The sequence below is a fragment of the Lissotriton vulgaris genome, chromosome 5 (genome assembly GCF_964263255.1).
Source record: "Lissotriton vulgaris chromosome 5, aLisVul1.2, whole genome shotgun sequence".
Classification (NCBI taxonomy): domain Eukaryota; kingdom Metazoa; phylum Chordata; class Amphibia; order Caudata; family Salamandridae; genus Lissotriton; species Lissotriton vulgaris.
The window spans coordinates 1,865,394,728-1,865,411,636 of NC_141693.1; the positions used below are offsets into that span (position 1 = coordinate 1,865,394,728).

Sequence of the window (16,909 nt, forward strand, 5' to 3'; positions counted from 1 at the left end):
TGTCTGATAGAGTATCGAAGCTAAAAATAACATGTGAAAAAATATCCAGACAAAAATATGGAGGAGGTAGTGCAAGTTGATAAGTAAAGATTTACTATTCTTAACTTCACATTTATGTACCATAAAGATATGTATCATCAAGGTACATAAATGTGGAGTTAAGTAAAGTAAAACTTTGCTTACCCATAGAAACTTCATGAGATTTTTGTCCTTGGTATTCTTGGCACAATATTTGGTCCGATAATGGCAGATAATATTTTGGAATTGATAAGTTGTCCAAACACTTTAGAAGAAGCTGGACAGTAATGGCTGCTAAAGCATCTAAGTTTCAGGCCAAAACAAGCTACTAATCTTTCTTCTTAGAGGCCAGGTTTGCCACTCATACAGTAACTGGGAATCTGTGGCATTTCTCCAACCTGGCTGTGCAACACAGCCGGGTTGGGGAAACCTAAGTGCACAGGATGGTTTGGCCGGCTTAAGACGGCTGGCCAAACTGTCATGCACACTGAAAGTGCTCACCACCACACTCCATGCCATGCCAGTCACAGGGGATTAATACAAAAAACAATGGCCCTAGACCTGGTTTGAGAGGGGAATAAATCACTTCCCTTGTCGGTCTATCTATTGACTATTTTCAGAACTAGTTTAAAGTAATGCGACAGCTCTTTGGTACTTAATACATCAATCACAATAAAGCAAGAGAATATGTGCAACTCCCTGCAGTTGAAATCCCCATTTATTTTATTCCAAAAGATGAGACTGTTATTTTAACACATCACGTTATTAGGGATAGGTTGCTCCAGAGAAATCTTGCAAAACGAGAAAAGTGCTCAAGTGAAAAGTGGCAAAGAGGGAAGCTCAAAGAAGTGACATAGGAAAAACATAATTTTTATCATTTGTACAAACGGACTGGTTGTAAATCCCCGTCCTACAGAGCCTGGCCACAATCAATGTTCATTCAATATTTTATAATGATTCTTGATATACATTAAATGTATCATTTGTATAGCACGTGGGGCGTGGGTACAGGGTCCAGGCCCTTAGTGGGGTGGGATGTTTGTCGACGTTTCGACCCGTCTTATAGCCATATGGTTGATTTAAGCCTTGGCTCTGTGGATCTTCATCAGGACTGGGTAGGGCAACCTTATAGGATATGAGACCTAATCACACACCTATGGGAAATTAGAGAGAGTGGGAGTCAGGGTGGTGGACACATTAAACATCAATTTACACTAATCTACAAGCATTTCTAAGTTTACCTTGACAGCGCAGCTGTCGCTGGACCTTATATGATCAATGAAAAGGAGCTTTCCAAGTAACAGTGAGAGAGGGGCTTAGGCTTCACCCACATGCTGGTTTCCATGAGTAGAGGATTTGATTGGGCTGAGGTTGTGTGCTTTCACTGCAAATATTGCTTGTATTGCACTTTTTTGGTGTGTGGCAAAGCTTATGCTCGATACAGCAAGACTGAGTTTGTTATGGTGGCAAGCCAGCAATCATGGCTATAGACCTGATCTGTTTATTATGAAATGTTATGATAAAGGTTGTAGGCTTAATGGTAATTATTGTGAAAAGCATATGTTAAAGCCTATAGCTATTTATGCGTGGATTGTTATTACGCTATATAAAAGCATTTGTTAAAGTTGCTAGTCCTCCAACAGTAAATTGTTATCACACTGTGTTACAGGGATGATGACAAGTATTTTGTTACATGTGATCTCACCTGCTGCCATAGTAGGCAGACGTACCCCCTGTGACAAACCATGGATTTAAAAGATTTGCTATGTAAGAATCCTTGATAGACCCTCTAATGAGAGGTAGTATTGTGCTTAGCCAACTGTAATTGTGTATACCTTTTTATTTTTATGACTGAGTGCCTGCTGGATGCCTTTTGGAAAATATTACGCTCAAAACAGTGGGCCTAAATCGGTTATGGTGACAAGCTAAGGGCGTGAATGGTGCCCTAGGAAATGTTATGTCTGATAAATTAAATTGAAAAGAATGGGCCACTGATAGAATCATGAGGAGTGGAGCAGGGAAAAATATTGCCAGAAAACAAACAACCTACCTCCTGAGTCGCTCAAAAGAGTCACTAAGTTGATACGCAAAGAAAACTACTGATATAGCTAAAAGATTGACCTTTATTAGAATACAGCAACATCTTTATACATACAATTTGAAAGAACAGTTCAATAATTGTCCAATTTGGTTAAGCAATTAAACTCGGTTACTGTCTTGTTATTTATTGTGCTGCCATTCTCCATAAAATACCTTATTCACTCATGCTACATACACACCACTAACATCCTCATTTTTCATGTCCATTGTACATAAAAACGGTCTAGTAAGTAAACATATATTTGTTTTCTATTTTGAAAATCGTGGTCATATCATCATTTCTATAAAAAATTACACATCATCATCATTATTCTCATGGATACTTGTGATATCATCTTTTTCCCATTATTTACCAAGGATATCGTATTTCATTTGAGAATCACATTAATCCTATAACAATTGTTATACAGCTGTCATGACTTCCTGTTGATGTACTAGTGCTTGCTATGTGCCGACTCGCGTTTCGGTGTCAAACAGACTGGGCCGTACACCTTCTTCAGGGCACACAAAAATGAATATAAAATACAGGGCATGGAAAGGCAGTGATAAATGTCATTACATCATGGTCCTTCACCTAATATACTGAGAAGGCATTTAAACCTGCTAGGGTCTCCTGCACTTGCATTGAATTCCAAGATATATTGATGGCAGCCCCAAATGGGTGTTGAGTAAAATACGACCCTAGTCCATCAAGCGTCACAGAACTCAATTAGGATCACAATTTGAAAGAGGGTCCCTCGGTGTCCTAAGGCAACTCATTAATCTGTTGGCGTCCTATCTTTAATGTCCTAATAAAATGGTGAACCAGTATCTCATGTATTCAGTGATGTACTCCTGAGACTGAACGCCGAACATCACAAAATAAGTGAGATTCTGGTTAAAGACGGGACACTCAATATCTCAATGGAGTTTCTGCATTAACTCTAGGGATTGCATATTTCCGAAATAATTTATCCTTTAATTGGCTCAGGAGATTTATAAAAATTATATTTATATAACTTTTTTGGGTGATAGGAGGATTAAGGCGGGCCAACCTATATCTGCAACTCCCAATCCCTTCAACAATAGTTGTAAGATTGAATTATCAAAGACAGTTATCCGCGTTGATAATCGACAAAAATGGAGGGGAAAAAAGCAACATAATATTTGTGAAATCTAGAAGTCCACAGCCACCCTCAGTCTTAGGCATTTGCAAAATTCTGAGTCTGATCCGATGGAGTTACTGGTTCTATATTAAAGATGAGATTACTGCTCGAATTAAAAAAAAGACTTTCCAATTTAAAATGGATTAAAACGTTTTTTAACAAAAATAAGGGTAAGATTGAAATTTTAATTAATGCACTACAACCCACGAGTGACAGGGCAAGCCTTTCTAAATGTTCAATGTCTTCATAGTTTTAGTCATCATAGTCTTAAAATTATTCTTAAACATTTCCATCGGTTCCTCTGAACAGTAGACCCCCAGTTACATTTTTAGGCCTCGTCTTTAATTTTCCTCAAGGCAGGAGGAAGAATCTTTACAGAGGTATTAAAAAGGAGACACTTTGTTTTCTCTCGATTTTTTTAGCCCCCCTGTTGGAACTAGCACTTACTGGTTGGTTGAGACAGTACCCCCAGACAGGCAGAACCTGCCTCTCCCGTCAGGGGGGGGGGGTGATTACGCACATTGTATAACCTGCGCTTCCCCTTGGGTAGCTTGGCACTGAGCAGTCAGGCTTACCACAGAGGCAATGTGTGAAGCATTGGCACTGCACTCACTCACTATAAATACCTTGAGCATCCCGAAAAAGACTTCCCACGTGATGTATGTAAATAACTTTTGTATTCAGCACACATAATAAATCAACACAACATGAACTTCATGCATTTCTGGGCATAAATCACACTTTTTTTTATATCTTCTTTATTGGCATTTGTTATTTTTCCAAGCAAACTTTCCACAATCCACATACCGCCATATGTGCGGTAACTCTTTACAAAAAGGATCTCTGGGGCTGTCAATTAAGAACATATACAGTGGAGATAGTTAACATGACATACGATCTTCTCTACAGTAGAGATCATAAGCATACATATTACACCATAATATCTTGTATTGTCTATAGGTATACAATCACCTCAACACCATACAAAAGAAAAGTAGATTAAAACAGCAAACCATAAGGAAGACCCAACAGTTCCATTCGTAGGGACTGGGTATTCATGTGGGAGTAGTAATGCGACATGTCTAGGCCTCCAAAAGGTGCTGTAACATCAATCCCACAATTCCTGATTGCATCTGGTAAACAGAAAATATATAGCTTAATTGTGGAGGAGAACTGACGCCAACGTAATTTAGCAAGTAACTAGTGAAACCAGAGTATATGTCCTATGTCTCTTCGTATTTTTATAAACTAAATATTAAAACCAACTACCAGGTATCTTGATCAATGTGTTTTATATAAGTGAGTTTACTGGGGGGCTGATGACTTCCGTGGGACAATGGGGGAGAAAACACGAGTGGTAAAGGGCTACAAACCTCCCTGTGCTCTAAAGTGTCATAAAATATTGATGGCTAGGTAGAGGTGCCACACAACCGTTTGGCTTTGAGGCATAAATCACACTTGCAATTATTATTAGCACTACTAGGCCCAACCATGTTCTAAGGACATCAGTAATAAGCACACTTGGGAAAGATCCTATTCTACACCCACCACCAGCACCCTTATGTGGTGCAACACATTGTTCAGCCCGGGCCCACCATAGCAGTTCATATAATTCAATCCCACACAAATCAAGGGTGCACACGTGTCACAACGATATCATAAATATGTACATACATAAAATTATACTTCTTTTTAGCAGCACCGCGGTCCGAGGCTGCACGGGGAAAAAACAATGCCAATCGTAATGCTCTTTTGGCAAGAAATCAACATATCAGGCAAACCGCCGTCTAGTGTCGTGAATAACGGCCGGTTCCCCAGTGTCACTCACACACACCCTCACTCCACACCAATATGAAGTGCAACGGATATCAAGCAAGTTCGTACGGCATGCTCTTGCACACATATGCACTCAGTATCCTAATACGGTGCAAGTGATACCCAACAGGTCAATTGATTACACACTGCAGAGCCTGTGGCCCCAAGCCTTCCTCCTTCCTCCAATTCACCCCGACTATCCTACACCCACGGATTGGAGACACCACGTCATCCTCCTGGGCACTAGGCCGCACGCGGCTGAAGTCAGTCTTAGTCAGGGTCCCACGGAAGCAGGTGAGAGTAGGCAGCAAGATCAATTAGAAGGCAGTTGGCTAAAAGGATTTGGCAGTTGTTCAAGAGGTTCATCCACAGGATGCAGAGCAGAAACTGGCCAGGGTCAATAGTTATTCACACCAAAGAGGTCCACGAGGGCCTTCCGGCACCAGCCAAATTCTGCGAAGAACATGGCGGTGACGCAGTCTCTTGACCCGCTTTCGATCATTCTCGAAAGCGTTCCTTCAGCCCATTCATTCACTCTCACCACCCAGGCCGGAGCCGGGCAATACTACCTGGTGACTCGGTGTCATCTGGGAAGGCACGGTGAAGAGAGGGCATGGCTGAAAATGACTTAAAAAAGCGCTATGATGTGGCCAGCACAGACCACATCACAGAGCTTTTTGTGTTAGGAAGGGCAGGACAATACACTCAATATGGTGGGGCGGAGGGACTCTGTGTCGGCTCAACATCATGTGATTCTGGGCTTTCAATAACTTTCAGCCATGCTGAACAGCAGATGTGTTGCTAGACAACATGGCTGAAAGACATTCACATTGGCAAGGCAAATAGCTCGGGCATTGCTGGGACCTATTGGTTTTGCCAATAAGGGCCAGTCAGGGCCAGCCTGAAGGCATCAGCCATCGGTAGTTTCCCCGGTAGGCTGGAAGAGTGGGGGTGGTTTTGCAGCGGTGGGGGCCAGTTTTGATACGGGTTGCGCCTTTGCAGCGGCGCTGCACTATCAGCCCCCAAAAACAGAAGCAGCAAACAAGCTTTTCCAGCCTCCAGGGGCCAGGCAGTGCTTCCCCAGGGTTTGGCCCAGAACATTTCCAGAGCTGCTTTGGGTTCCCAGTCCGGCCTTGTTGCCAATGCTTGTTCTGTTTTGCTTCTTCGAGGGCGCTCTTTGAGCAAAGGCCAGCTCTGATCAAATGTCCTCGCAAAGCTGACTTTTGCTAGCTCTCCCACTTGCGCGCTCTGGGGTAAATGTACGCGAATGAGGCGCTACACACATTTCATAACAATAGATTCCATGTCATCAAGTAATGCGTGCTCCACGTTGGAGCCAGTGACCTGTGCCACTGTGTTTATCAAACGCTTAACACGCGCATACAATTGCAGGGTAGCACAACGCCAGAAGAGTCGTAACTTGAAGTTCACTACCGCCCTCCGGCAATACCAGGAAGAGCAGCCGGTTTGTGTCTGAAGGCTGCGCGTGTCACTGCCAAGAACCGTAGGGACTCGTTCCAGCACTGCACTCAGTGTCCGGTTAACCCTACGCGCTCTCGCGAGCAGGGCCGCGTAGGCTCTTTGGCAGGAGGCGCAGTGCAGTCTGGGTTCATGAGCAGACTCCCGCCCCTGCGCCTACAACCTGCGCATGTGCCCGGCTCGAAGGGGACCCGGGTAATGGGGTATCTCTCCATCCTGCCCCCCACCCCAACCCCACTAGAACGTTTCGGAACCCGCTAAGGGCCGCCTATTGTACCCCCTGGAGGCTCTCAAGCTGCCCTCCTCCCCCCGCCCTCAATCATTTGGGAGAAAAAATGTGTGGTGGGGTGGGCACTTATTAAACTGTGCTGTAAGGAGGAAATGGCCCAGGGCCCTTTTCAGTTAATGGCCTTGCTGCACTGTTCAGTCAAAGTCCTGGCTGTACTATTCAGTGAAAGGCCCTGTTGCACTATTCGGTGAATGGCCCTGCTGTGCTATTCACTTAATGGCTATGCTGCATACCTCAGTTAATGGCCGTGCTGCACTATTCAGTCAATGGTCCTGCTGCGCTATTCAGTCAATGGCCCTGCTGCACTATTCAGCCAATGGCCCTGCTGCGCTATTCAGTCTATGGTCATGCTGCACTATTCAGTCAATGAACCGGCTGCACTATTCAGTCAATGGCCCTGCTGCGCTATTCAGTCAATGGTCCTGCTGCACTATTCAGTCAATGAACCGGCTGCACTATTCAGTCATTGGCCCCGCTGCACTATTCAGTCAATGGCCCTGCTGCACTATCCAGTTAATGAACCTGCTGCACTATTCATTTAATGGCCCTGCTGCACTGTTCATTCAATGGCCCTGTTGCACTGTTGAGGCAGTGGCCCTGCTGCACTATTCAGTAATGACCTCGAGGCTTTCTTCCAGGCAGTGCTGCGATGCCTGCCTTTGTACAGCACATGCCATGGATTTCCGTTCGCGTGGCACTTGGCACTGAGAGGAGAATTCTGCGTGCGCGCATATTCCCTTAAAATGGTCGGATTCTTCCACAGCACCCGTGTCAGTGCGGCCAGATTCACAAGGAAGCACTGACTTTCATACTTGGACGGGAAGACCGTGGCTCGCGCACTTGGGCAGGGAGGCTGGGGCAGGGAACAGTGAAACACGCATCAGGATAGAGATCCTGGCTTGCGCTCTGGGACAGAGAGGTACTGACATGCAGAATGGGACAGTGAACAGTGAAACACTCAGCAGGACATAGGATTTCAGGCTCGCGCACTGGGACAGGGAGGTACTGATACGAAGGCTAGGACAGGGAACAGTGAAACACGCAGCAGGACAGAGAGGTCCTGGCTTGTGCTCTGGGACAGAGAGGTACTGGCACGCAGAATGGGACAGTGAACAGTGAAACACTCAGCAGGACAGAGGATTACTGGCTCGCGCACTGAGACGGGGAGGCTGAGGCACGAAGCAGTGTAACACGCTGCAGGACATAGAGATACTGGTTCGTACACTGGGACAGAGAGCTACTGACAATCAGGCTGGGACAGTGAACAGTGAAACACGCAGCAGGACAGAGAGGTCCTGGCTCGTGCACTGGGATAGAGAGGTACTGACACGCAGACTGGGACAGTGAACAATGAAATACTCAGCAGGGCAGAGATTAGGGGCTCGCACACTGGGACAGGGAGGTACTGACACACAGACTGGGACAGTTAGCAGTGATACACGCAGTAGGATAGAGAGATACTTGCTCGTGCACTGGGACAGGGAGGTACTGACACGCAGGCTGGGACAGTGAACAGTGAAACACGCAGCAGGACAGAGATTACTGGCTCGCACACTACGACAGGGAGGTACTGACATGCAGGCTGGGACAGGGAACTGTGAAACACGCAGCAGGACAGAGAGATCCTGCTTGCGCACTGGGACAGGGAGCTAATGACACTCAGGCTGGGACTGCAAGCAGTGAAACACGCAGTAGGCTAGGGAGATACTGGCTCGTGCACTGGGACAGGGAGGTTCTGACACGTAGGCTGGGACAGTGAACAATGAGACACTCAGCAGGACAGAGAGGTCCTGGCTCGTGCACTGGGATAGAGAGGTACTGACACGCAGGCTGAGACGGGGAACCGTGAAACACGCAGCAGGACAGAGAGGTCCTGGCTCGTGCACTGGGATAGAGAGGTACTGACACGCAGGCTGAGACGGGGAACCGTGAAACACGCAGCAGGACAGAGAGGTCCTGGCTCGTGCACTGGGACAGGGAGGTACTGTCATGCAGAATCTGGGACAGTGAACAGTGAAACACGCAGCAGAAAAAAGAGATCCTGGCTTGCGCACTGGGACAGAGAGCTACTGACACGCAGGCTGGGGCAGTGAACAGTGAAACACTCAGCAGGACAGAGGATTACTGTCTTGTGCACTGGGACAGGAAGGTAATGACACGCAGGCTGAGACGGGGAACCGTGAAACACGCAGCAGGACAGAGATACTTGCTCACGCACTGACGGAGCTACAGACATGCAAGATGGGACAGTGAATAGTGAAACACACAGCAGGACAGAAAAGTACTGACTCGATCGCGCACTGAGACAGGGAGCTACTGGCACTCAGGCTGGGACAGAGAGCAGTGAAACTCGCAGCAGGACAAGTACAGAGAAATACCGACTCGTGGACGGGGACAGAAAGTTACTGACACCTAGGGTCGGACTGGGAACAGTGAAACACGCAGCAGGAGAGAGAAATAATGCCTCGCGCACTGGGACAGGGAGGTACTCATACGCAGGCTGGGACAGTGAACAGTGAAACAGTCAGTAGAACAGATAAATGCTGGCTCGTGCACTGGGGCAGAAAGACAAAGACACAGGCGTAACTACTTGTGGATAGCGGTTTAGACACTGGGACTGGGAGTCAATGTCTCCTCTGCTGGGACAGGACAGGGAGACTGGGACAGGTGGATGCGGAATTATAACCAGAGATAGGCAGTAAATGACATGCATGTTCGGACAGGGAGCAAAGACACCCACGCTAGGACAGGGAGTAACAGAACCAGCTCAGCAGGATTAAATCAAACAAACCTGAAACCAGAGACTGTAAATGACACGATGATCATTGACTAAACTGGCAGTACGTATGTATGTATGTATGTATGTATATGAACGTATGTATGTGTATATGCATGCATGTTTGTATGTAAGCATGTATGTGTGCATGTTGTATGTATGCATGTATGTATGTATGCATGCATCTAAGTATGTATCTTTTATGCATGTACAAAAGTATACGTACGTATGTACGTACGTATGTATGCATGCATGAAGGTATATATGTATGCATGGATGTATGCATGTATGCATGTGGTATTTACATAGCACAAAACAGGCTGAAATGCACCCCAGAGCTGGACAGAGTCAGAAGCAGTCACAGTCACGTGGGATGAGGGGGCTTGAAGGACAGTACCTGGAGTTTGCATCTTCTGCGCCTTCTGACCTTGGGCAGGTTTGGATCGGTTCTGATGGACACTGGGAAGTCAATTCAATTCAATTCAATAACGACTTTATTCGGTAGTTTTATAAAAACACCATAAAAGTTCAGAAAAAAGAAAACAGTTTACAAGTTTATCAAAAAAAGTTAAAAACTATTAAGTAAGCATTTGTTTAAAAGAAAGCATGTTAAAGATAGCAAGCGCTTCTCAGTTCCGTTTGTGCAAGTTTTTTCGACATTTATGGTAACATACAGTTTTCCTGTTATCTCAGTTCCTTCATTTACGCAAAGTAGCAATGTTATTCATACTTATAAATTTGCGCGATGGCGTATACAAAATTTAAGATAGAATACAATCGCTTTAGCATAATTTTCATTTTCAAGGTACTGAAGTGCTAGATACGCTGGGCGGCATTGTCGAAGACCCCAGAACTTCAAAATAGGCAATATCCAACGTTTACGAGGCTCAGTAAAGAATTTGCAAAATAACATTTTGTGTATCATTGATTGTGAGGACACTAGATCACAAGGGCACATAGGAAGTGTGGATGTCCTAGCATTTTGCTCTGGAAATGCAACCAATAAATGGAACAGGTCAAGTCTGAAGCGGGTGAGCAACATTCTTTCAAACTGTGTTAATTTAAAATTCAAGTAGGGTTCAACAGTAAACACAGTCTGGACTAGTAGGGAGTGTTGGACAGATGGTTTATGGACCTCGGATAATAAGCGTAGCTGACGTAGATGAATTAGGCACTCCCTTTTTAGGTTCTTTTTTGGGATTTCCTTTATCAGCGATGGATGATCAAAATACTTCCTATATCCAAGATCTGTTAGTAGCGCTTTGACGTAGGACAGCCATTTGATCTTCTTAGAGTAGTCTAACGTTAAGATATCTTGAATGATCGCCCTAGTCAAATGGCATTGCTCGGTAACCCATATTCTGCGCCACAGCATTATTGGCTGCAATTTTATAATGTCTGTGATGTAGTCAATGCCCAGCTCAGTATGGCAGGCATAGGTGGAACAAGTTTTTGGGACCGCCAACAAATATCTCAAAAAAAAGTTCTCTATTCTTTGAATTGAGTCCACGTTTGTGAAGCCCCAAATTCCCCTGGGAAGTCGATACCGTTTCTGAGATGGACCGGGCCTGCTGCCTTGTATGTTCTTCGAAACACTTGTCGATGCCACGTGTTCAGATGTTTCCGAATTCTTACCTCGCGTGCTTCTGTGCAGTGCACATTGGAAGAGGCTTGTAGGCTTTGGCGGCAGCCCCCGAGCAGGAGGTGCTACAGAGAGAACTGTCCTAGCCAATGATGGATAATGTTGGTGGATAGCGCACACTTCTTGTAAAAAAGCTGAACTGCGGATGAATCGGCAAGTGTGCTATGTTAGAGACTATGCCTGCGAAGCATATTTGTGAACCCCTAGAAAGTGGCCCAGTCCCTAGGTGGCGACTAGGACTCTAACATGCACTACTAATTAGTGTGTGATACTCAGTTTGAAACAGAACTTTTAATGAAACAATATACTGTTGTGATTTTCACAATACTACATGAATGCGTCATGGATTATGCATATGAATGCTTACTTAGATACTATATACATTTCAAAGAATTTCAATAATACAGACTTTGTTTAAACAAAATCAAAATAACAAAACCCAATGCATTTCGGGACACCTGGTCCCTTCATAAGGGAGAGAGAGTGAAAACTCTGTTTATTTAGACCATAGTCTTTAAACACCGAGATCTCATAGAATACAAACACTGTACATACTTGTTGGTAACAAAAGAATACACAAATAACGTTTTAAAATCACACAGTTACTTTCCAGGTCGCTCTGCTTAGTACATCTATAGTAGAACAGTGGCTGCCGTCACCCCTTGTAACCTCTAAATTTCTAATTTTTAAAAAATCAATTAAGAAGATAAAAACCTCATAAAACCATTGATAAAACATAAATAACAAATCTCCTATGGTAAAAAAGTTCTTTACATTTATCGATCTTCATTAGCAGCAATAGATTAGACAATTTGGAGTAAAATTTCTTCGGTCTTAAGCCTTTTGCTACTGAGTGGGGGGCATTTATAATTAAGTTCATCGCTGACATTGCTTACGTTTTTCCCTAGCAAAACGATTTACCCCTCTCATATAATTTCCTAGTGCAATTGCAGTGTCCATTTCTATCAATAATGCAATGGCTTGTTCTCGAGACCTTATTCCATATTTTATAAATAGTGGCCGTAAAAATAGTTTTCTCGCTTCAACCTAATGAGGCAATCTACCAATATATGCAATATTTCACACTTTGTCCCCAGCCCGCATTTGCAAAGCCCATCGGGGTATAGCATTTCTGCCTTTAATATCCCCTCCATTAGCCATGGGTTAGTGCCAATTCGTAGATTCAACATTTCGTATCTAAGTCCATGGTTAGGCAAGGTTTCTAGATACGGATACCATACATCATTTTCCCACGCTTTTATCATGCATTAGACCGACCTTTTCTTTCTTAGGTAATCTAGTCCTGGTTCCTTGATTGCTCCATACCTTGTGCTCTAAGTAGACTCCTGGAAAAGGCAACGTCTAAAGGATTCTGGTTTGCTCTCAAATTTAAACTCCCAGTAATCTCCTTAATATTCCTTCTCGTTTCTATTGCCCATTTTAGGCTGCTATGCCTGATTTCCTCACTGCACCAATATGAAACCTTCTGTGCGCCCCCTTGGGATTGGTGTTTCCAGAATCGTCACCTGTCCCGCCCGGGTATCTGGCCCGCACATCGAATCTAAAGAAACGCGCTGTGATACTACTTACAGGAGACGCCTCTACTCCTCCACCTGATCCCTTCGGGAATCCGTAGGACAGCGAACAATTCACCTGCGGTCTCCAATCATTGGGACTTTATCGCCCCTGACCGCGCTAACCTTGACGGCCCTAGAAAGCCCTCGTAGAGCGGTGCTCCATTCCTCAAACAGCCATTTTATTTCTCTTAAATGCGGACATTGAATACGAACTTAACCGGCGGACTGCCTACTATCTGACTCTTCCCAGACCTATCTAGCAATTCTAATTTCTTTAAAAAGCGGACATTGAATACGAACCTATCCGGTGGACTGCCCACTGTCTGAAGCTTCACAGACCTATCTAGAGAACTACCTTTCTCCTGTGGCCCCAGTTTCCCTCCTCTTCACCTCCGCCCTGATGAAGGTGTAGCCCGGCCTGGGCTATACACCGAAACGCGCGTCGGCGTTTGTTCCACCCTTGGAACCCACTAAATAACCTGTTTCGGACTTTATGCCATCTGTCCCATACTCATCTACGGCAATTGTGTGAAGCAAAGTGTGAATGATTGAGAATGACTGTCTGTATGCCTGGTGATAGTTTTTGTGGAAATATGGGCCCTGTTTAGGAAACAATCCTAATGTTTTATTGTATATTTATATTTGCCACTGTTGCACATGCTTACCTGTATTTAAAAAACACTCAACAAGAAAAAAATGAATTATAACAACCCATAATAAACTTTTTTGATATAATTCTAGTTGTGATGCATTTATGAGATATCCACATAGGGTTCAGAGTGGTACTTAATTTGGACTTATTATAGGCCAATCTCTCAAACCTCTGGGCAGGTTTCTTTCCTGTTTTGACACGTTATTTTCCCCCATCTACCTGCCCTTTATTGATGTGGGGTCCCCAGTTCTTTTGAAGTTTCCAGAATCTTGCCAGGGTCATTTGGGCCTGGATATTCCATGCTATTGTTCCTGTCTCTATTCTAATTGCTTGTATCATGGCTGCCTTAGGTAGGGACAGTAGCATTTTTAGGGCCTTGCCTTCCTCCCGATCCCACCCTCCTTTACCACTGAGATGTAGAACTTCTGCTCCATAAAGTACTTGGGGCGGGATCATAGCTTCATAAGCTTTTAGCAAAGGTTTGTGTGACGTGGCCCCATAGCCTTAATTGATTTTTTTCAGGCCACAGATGGAGGACGATGCTTTCGCTTTTAGGGCATCCAAATGTGTCCCCCATTTTAAGGAACTTTCGAACCATATACCTAGGTATTTATATTCCTTTACAGATTCCAGTTCCGTTTGACCTAGATACCAGCTAAAGCTTTTGGACTTTTTACCAAAAGTTAGAATCTTCGTTTTGTCCATGTTTACCACTAAAAGTTTGGCCTTACAGTATTCACTAAAAGCATTTAGTTTTCGCTGTAGCCTTAGCTCCGTCTGATCAATTATCACAAGATCTTCTGCGTATAGCAGGCTTGCTACCTTCCTACCACTCATTCTGGGACTCGCACTTCTTTTCACTTCTAGTGCTGCTGGTAGGTCAGCTAAAAAAATTGAAAAGAGGAGAGTGGCCAGGACGCAGCCCTGTCTTAGCCCGTTCCCTATGGCTATTTTCTTTGTCAATGCCCCTTGAGTGTCTTTAATCACTTGGGCCCAGTTTCCACTATGCAATTCTTTTAGAATTGCAAGTAGGCCTGCTGAGATCTCATATTTAATCAGACACTCCCATAAACTCCTACGATCCACCAAATCAAAGGCCGCCTGGAAGTCGACAAAACAGCAGAACATTTTCCCCTTTTGTTCTATCGACTTCCGGGCAAGTGCCCAAAGAGCATAGCAGTGGTCCACTGTAGAGTGCCCTTCTTTAAATCCCCCCTGTTCTACTGGGACGATTGAATTCGCTTCTACCCAATTTCTTAGTTTTCCTAGCACTATTTTTGCAAATATTTTCTCCCCAATGTCTAACAGGTTGATTAATCTGTAATTTTTTTGGGTGTGCATATCACCTTTCTTATGTATGGGCCTTATTATTGCCCCTTTTCAGTTATCTGGGAACCTCCCAGTGTCCAAAACAACTTGGAACATTTTGGCAAAAAATTCAGCCCACCAATCTGTCTGGGTTTTAATTATCAGGGCCGGGAGGTTATCTGGGCCTGCTGCTCTTGTTAAATTCAGACTCTTTATCGTTCTTTTAACTTCTGGAACAGAGAAATCAAGTTTTACATCTGCTACCAGACCGCTCCAGTCTGTGTGCTGATTCTATTGCCGGTTACTCCCAGGGCTATATAGGTCCTGCAAATAATCCTCCCAGGCTGCTTCTGCTACTACACAGTTCATTGTGGCTATCTGGCTGTCCGCAGCCACATAAACTAGTTTCCAGAACTGCCATAAGTTTCTTGCCTCAATTGCCTCAAGTAATCTTAACCAACAGGCTTCTTTATATTCTCTTTTTGCCCTCCTAATTAACATAATATATTCTCTTTTCAAACTTACAAGGTCGTTTCCACTACCCTGCCCGCCTTTTGAAAGTTGGGGGCGCGTCATTCTTCTCACTTCTCTTTTCTTTTCCAGGCATTCCTTTGTAAACCACCGTCCTTGTAACTCCGGCTTTGAGTGGATCTTTTTAGCCTTTTTTTTAATCGTTTCTCAACCCCTCATTTCGACCACATCCTCGATTTTTCCCACGTACCAATCTAACCCCTGGCCGCTTACTGTGTTCAGATGTAGATTCTGTTGTAACTTTACTAGTCTAGCCACATATTCTTCTGTGAGCCTGTTGTGCGTCACCTGGGGTATTCCATCTGTTGTTCCATGACTTGGGTACGGGTCATTTGCTGTGCATCAGGGATTTCCAAAGATAAAATGTTATGGTCACTCCCTTCTCTATTTAAAATCCTAAACCCTGTGATTAGTTGGAAACTCCAGGGGGTCGTGAACACATAATCAATTGGACAGTTTTGGGTACCTGGCTTAAACGTTTTCGTAGCTGGGCAGTCTAAGGGGGATCTCCCATTTGGACAGAAGAAGTTTTTGGTTCCCAGAAAGTTTCCCAACTGAGTGTCCTTATCAGTTGTTATGCATTCTGGGAAAGTAGCTTGTGTTATCTCATAGGCCTCTAGTATTTCTTGGAACCAACCGCCTACCTTCATGGGATATAATTTATGATTAAAATCTCCCATTAACATGATCAAATCCATGCCGTACTTTTCACAAATTGTATCCATATCTTCTTTAAAATGCCCCATTTCAGCTATATATTCCTCCGTAGAATCCCATTTCATATATACATTTATAAGCATTGTCATGTTAATTTTTACAAAATCAGATAGCATTATTCTACAAGCAAGAAGCCATTTACATTTTACGGATATTTCTATCACCTTCTTTGTTATTTTTGTTGACACCAGAGTCATTATTCCCCCAGCTGGACGGCCAAATCTATGTTTCTTTGCTAAGCGGTTTTGCTGGGAGAAGCCGTCGAATATGGGGGTCTTGCCACATAGCCAAGTCTCCTGGATACACATAATCTCTGTATTTTCTCCTAATTCCCTTACACTTTTGTGTTTGGCTTCATCTCCTAAGCTATTTATATTCCAGGAGGCTAATCTAATGCTATCTGACTTACCTTTTTCCTATTCCACATCATCTAGCCTGCCGTCATCGCCATACCCTTCAGAGACTCTAGATGAGGAACCAGCATGGCCTATATCCTTACTCCAATCTCCCCACCAATTTTCAGCGTTTGAATTATTTGCTACTATTTTAATATTTTCCAGGGGCCCCCTTCCTCTTCTTCTGGGTCTCTTAACCTTACCTGTCTCTTTCCTAACCCGGCAAAACACCTTAGGAAGTTTTTTCCTTGCCCCCCTTTCCCTCCTACTTCTACTAATACCTCATCTTCGGATAGTAGTCGTACTCCCTCTATCTTTAGCTCCTTAGCTGCTTTTTCAATCATATTTTTTACCAGATTTGAGTACCACGTTACTCTGGTAACATGCTTCCCTTCATTGTTTTGCCTAAAACCCACTTGTCTTAGATCATTTGTACTTATTGCTTTCAGGTTATGGCATATTGCA

General features: G+C 44.1%; 1 protein-coding gene across 1 annotated transcript in view; it reads left to right on the forward strand.

Annotated features, from left to right (window-relative positions):
- The window catches only part of GRB7 (growth factor receptor bound protein 7), a 672,870-nt gene that overhangs the window by 127,355 nt on the left and 528,606 nt on the right, over window positions 1-16,909 (forward strand). The window lies entirely within an intron of this gene.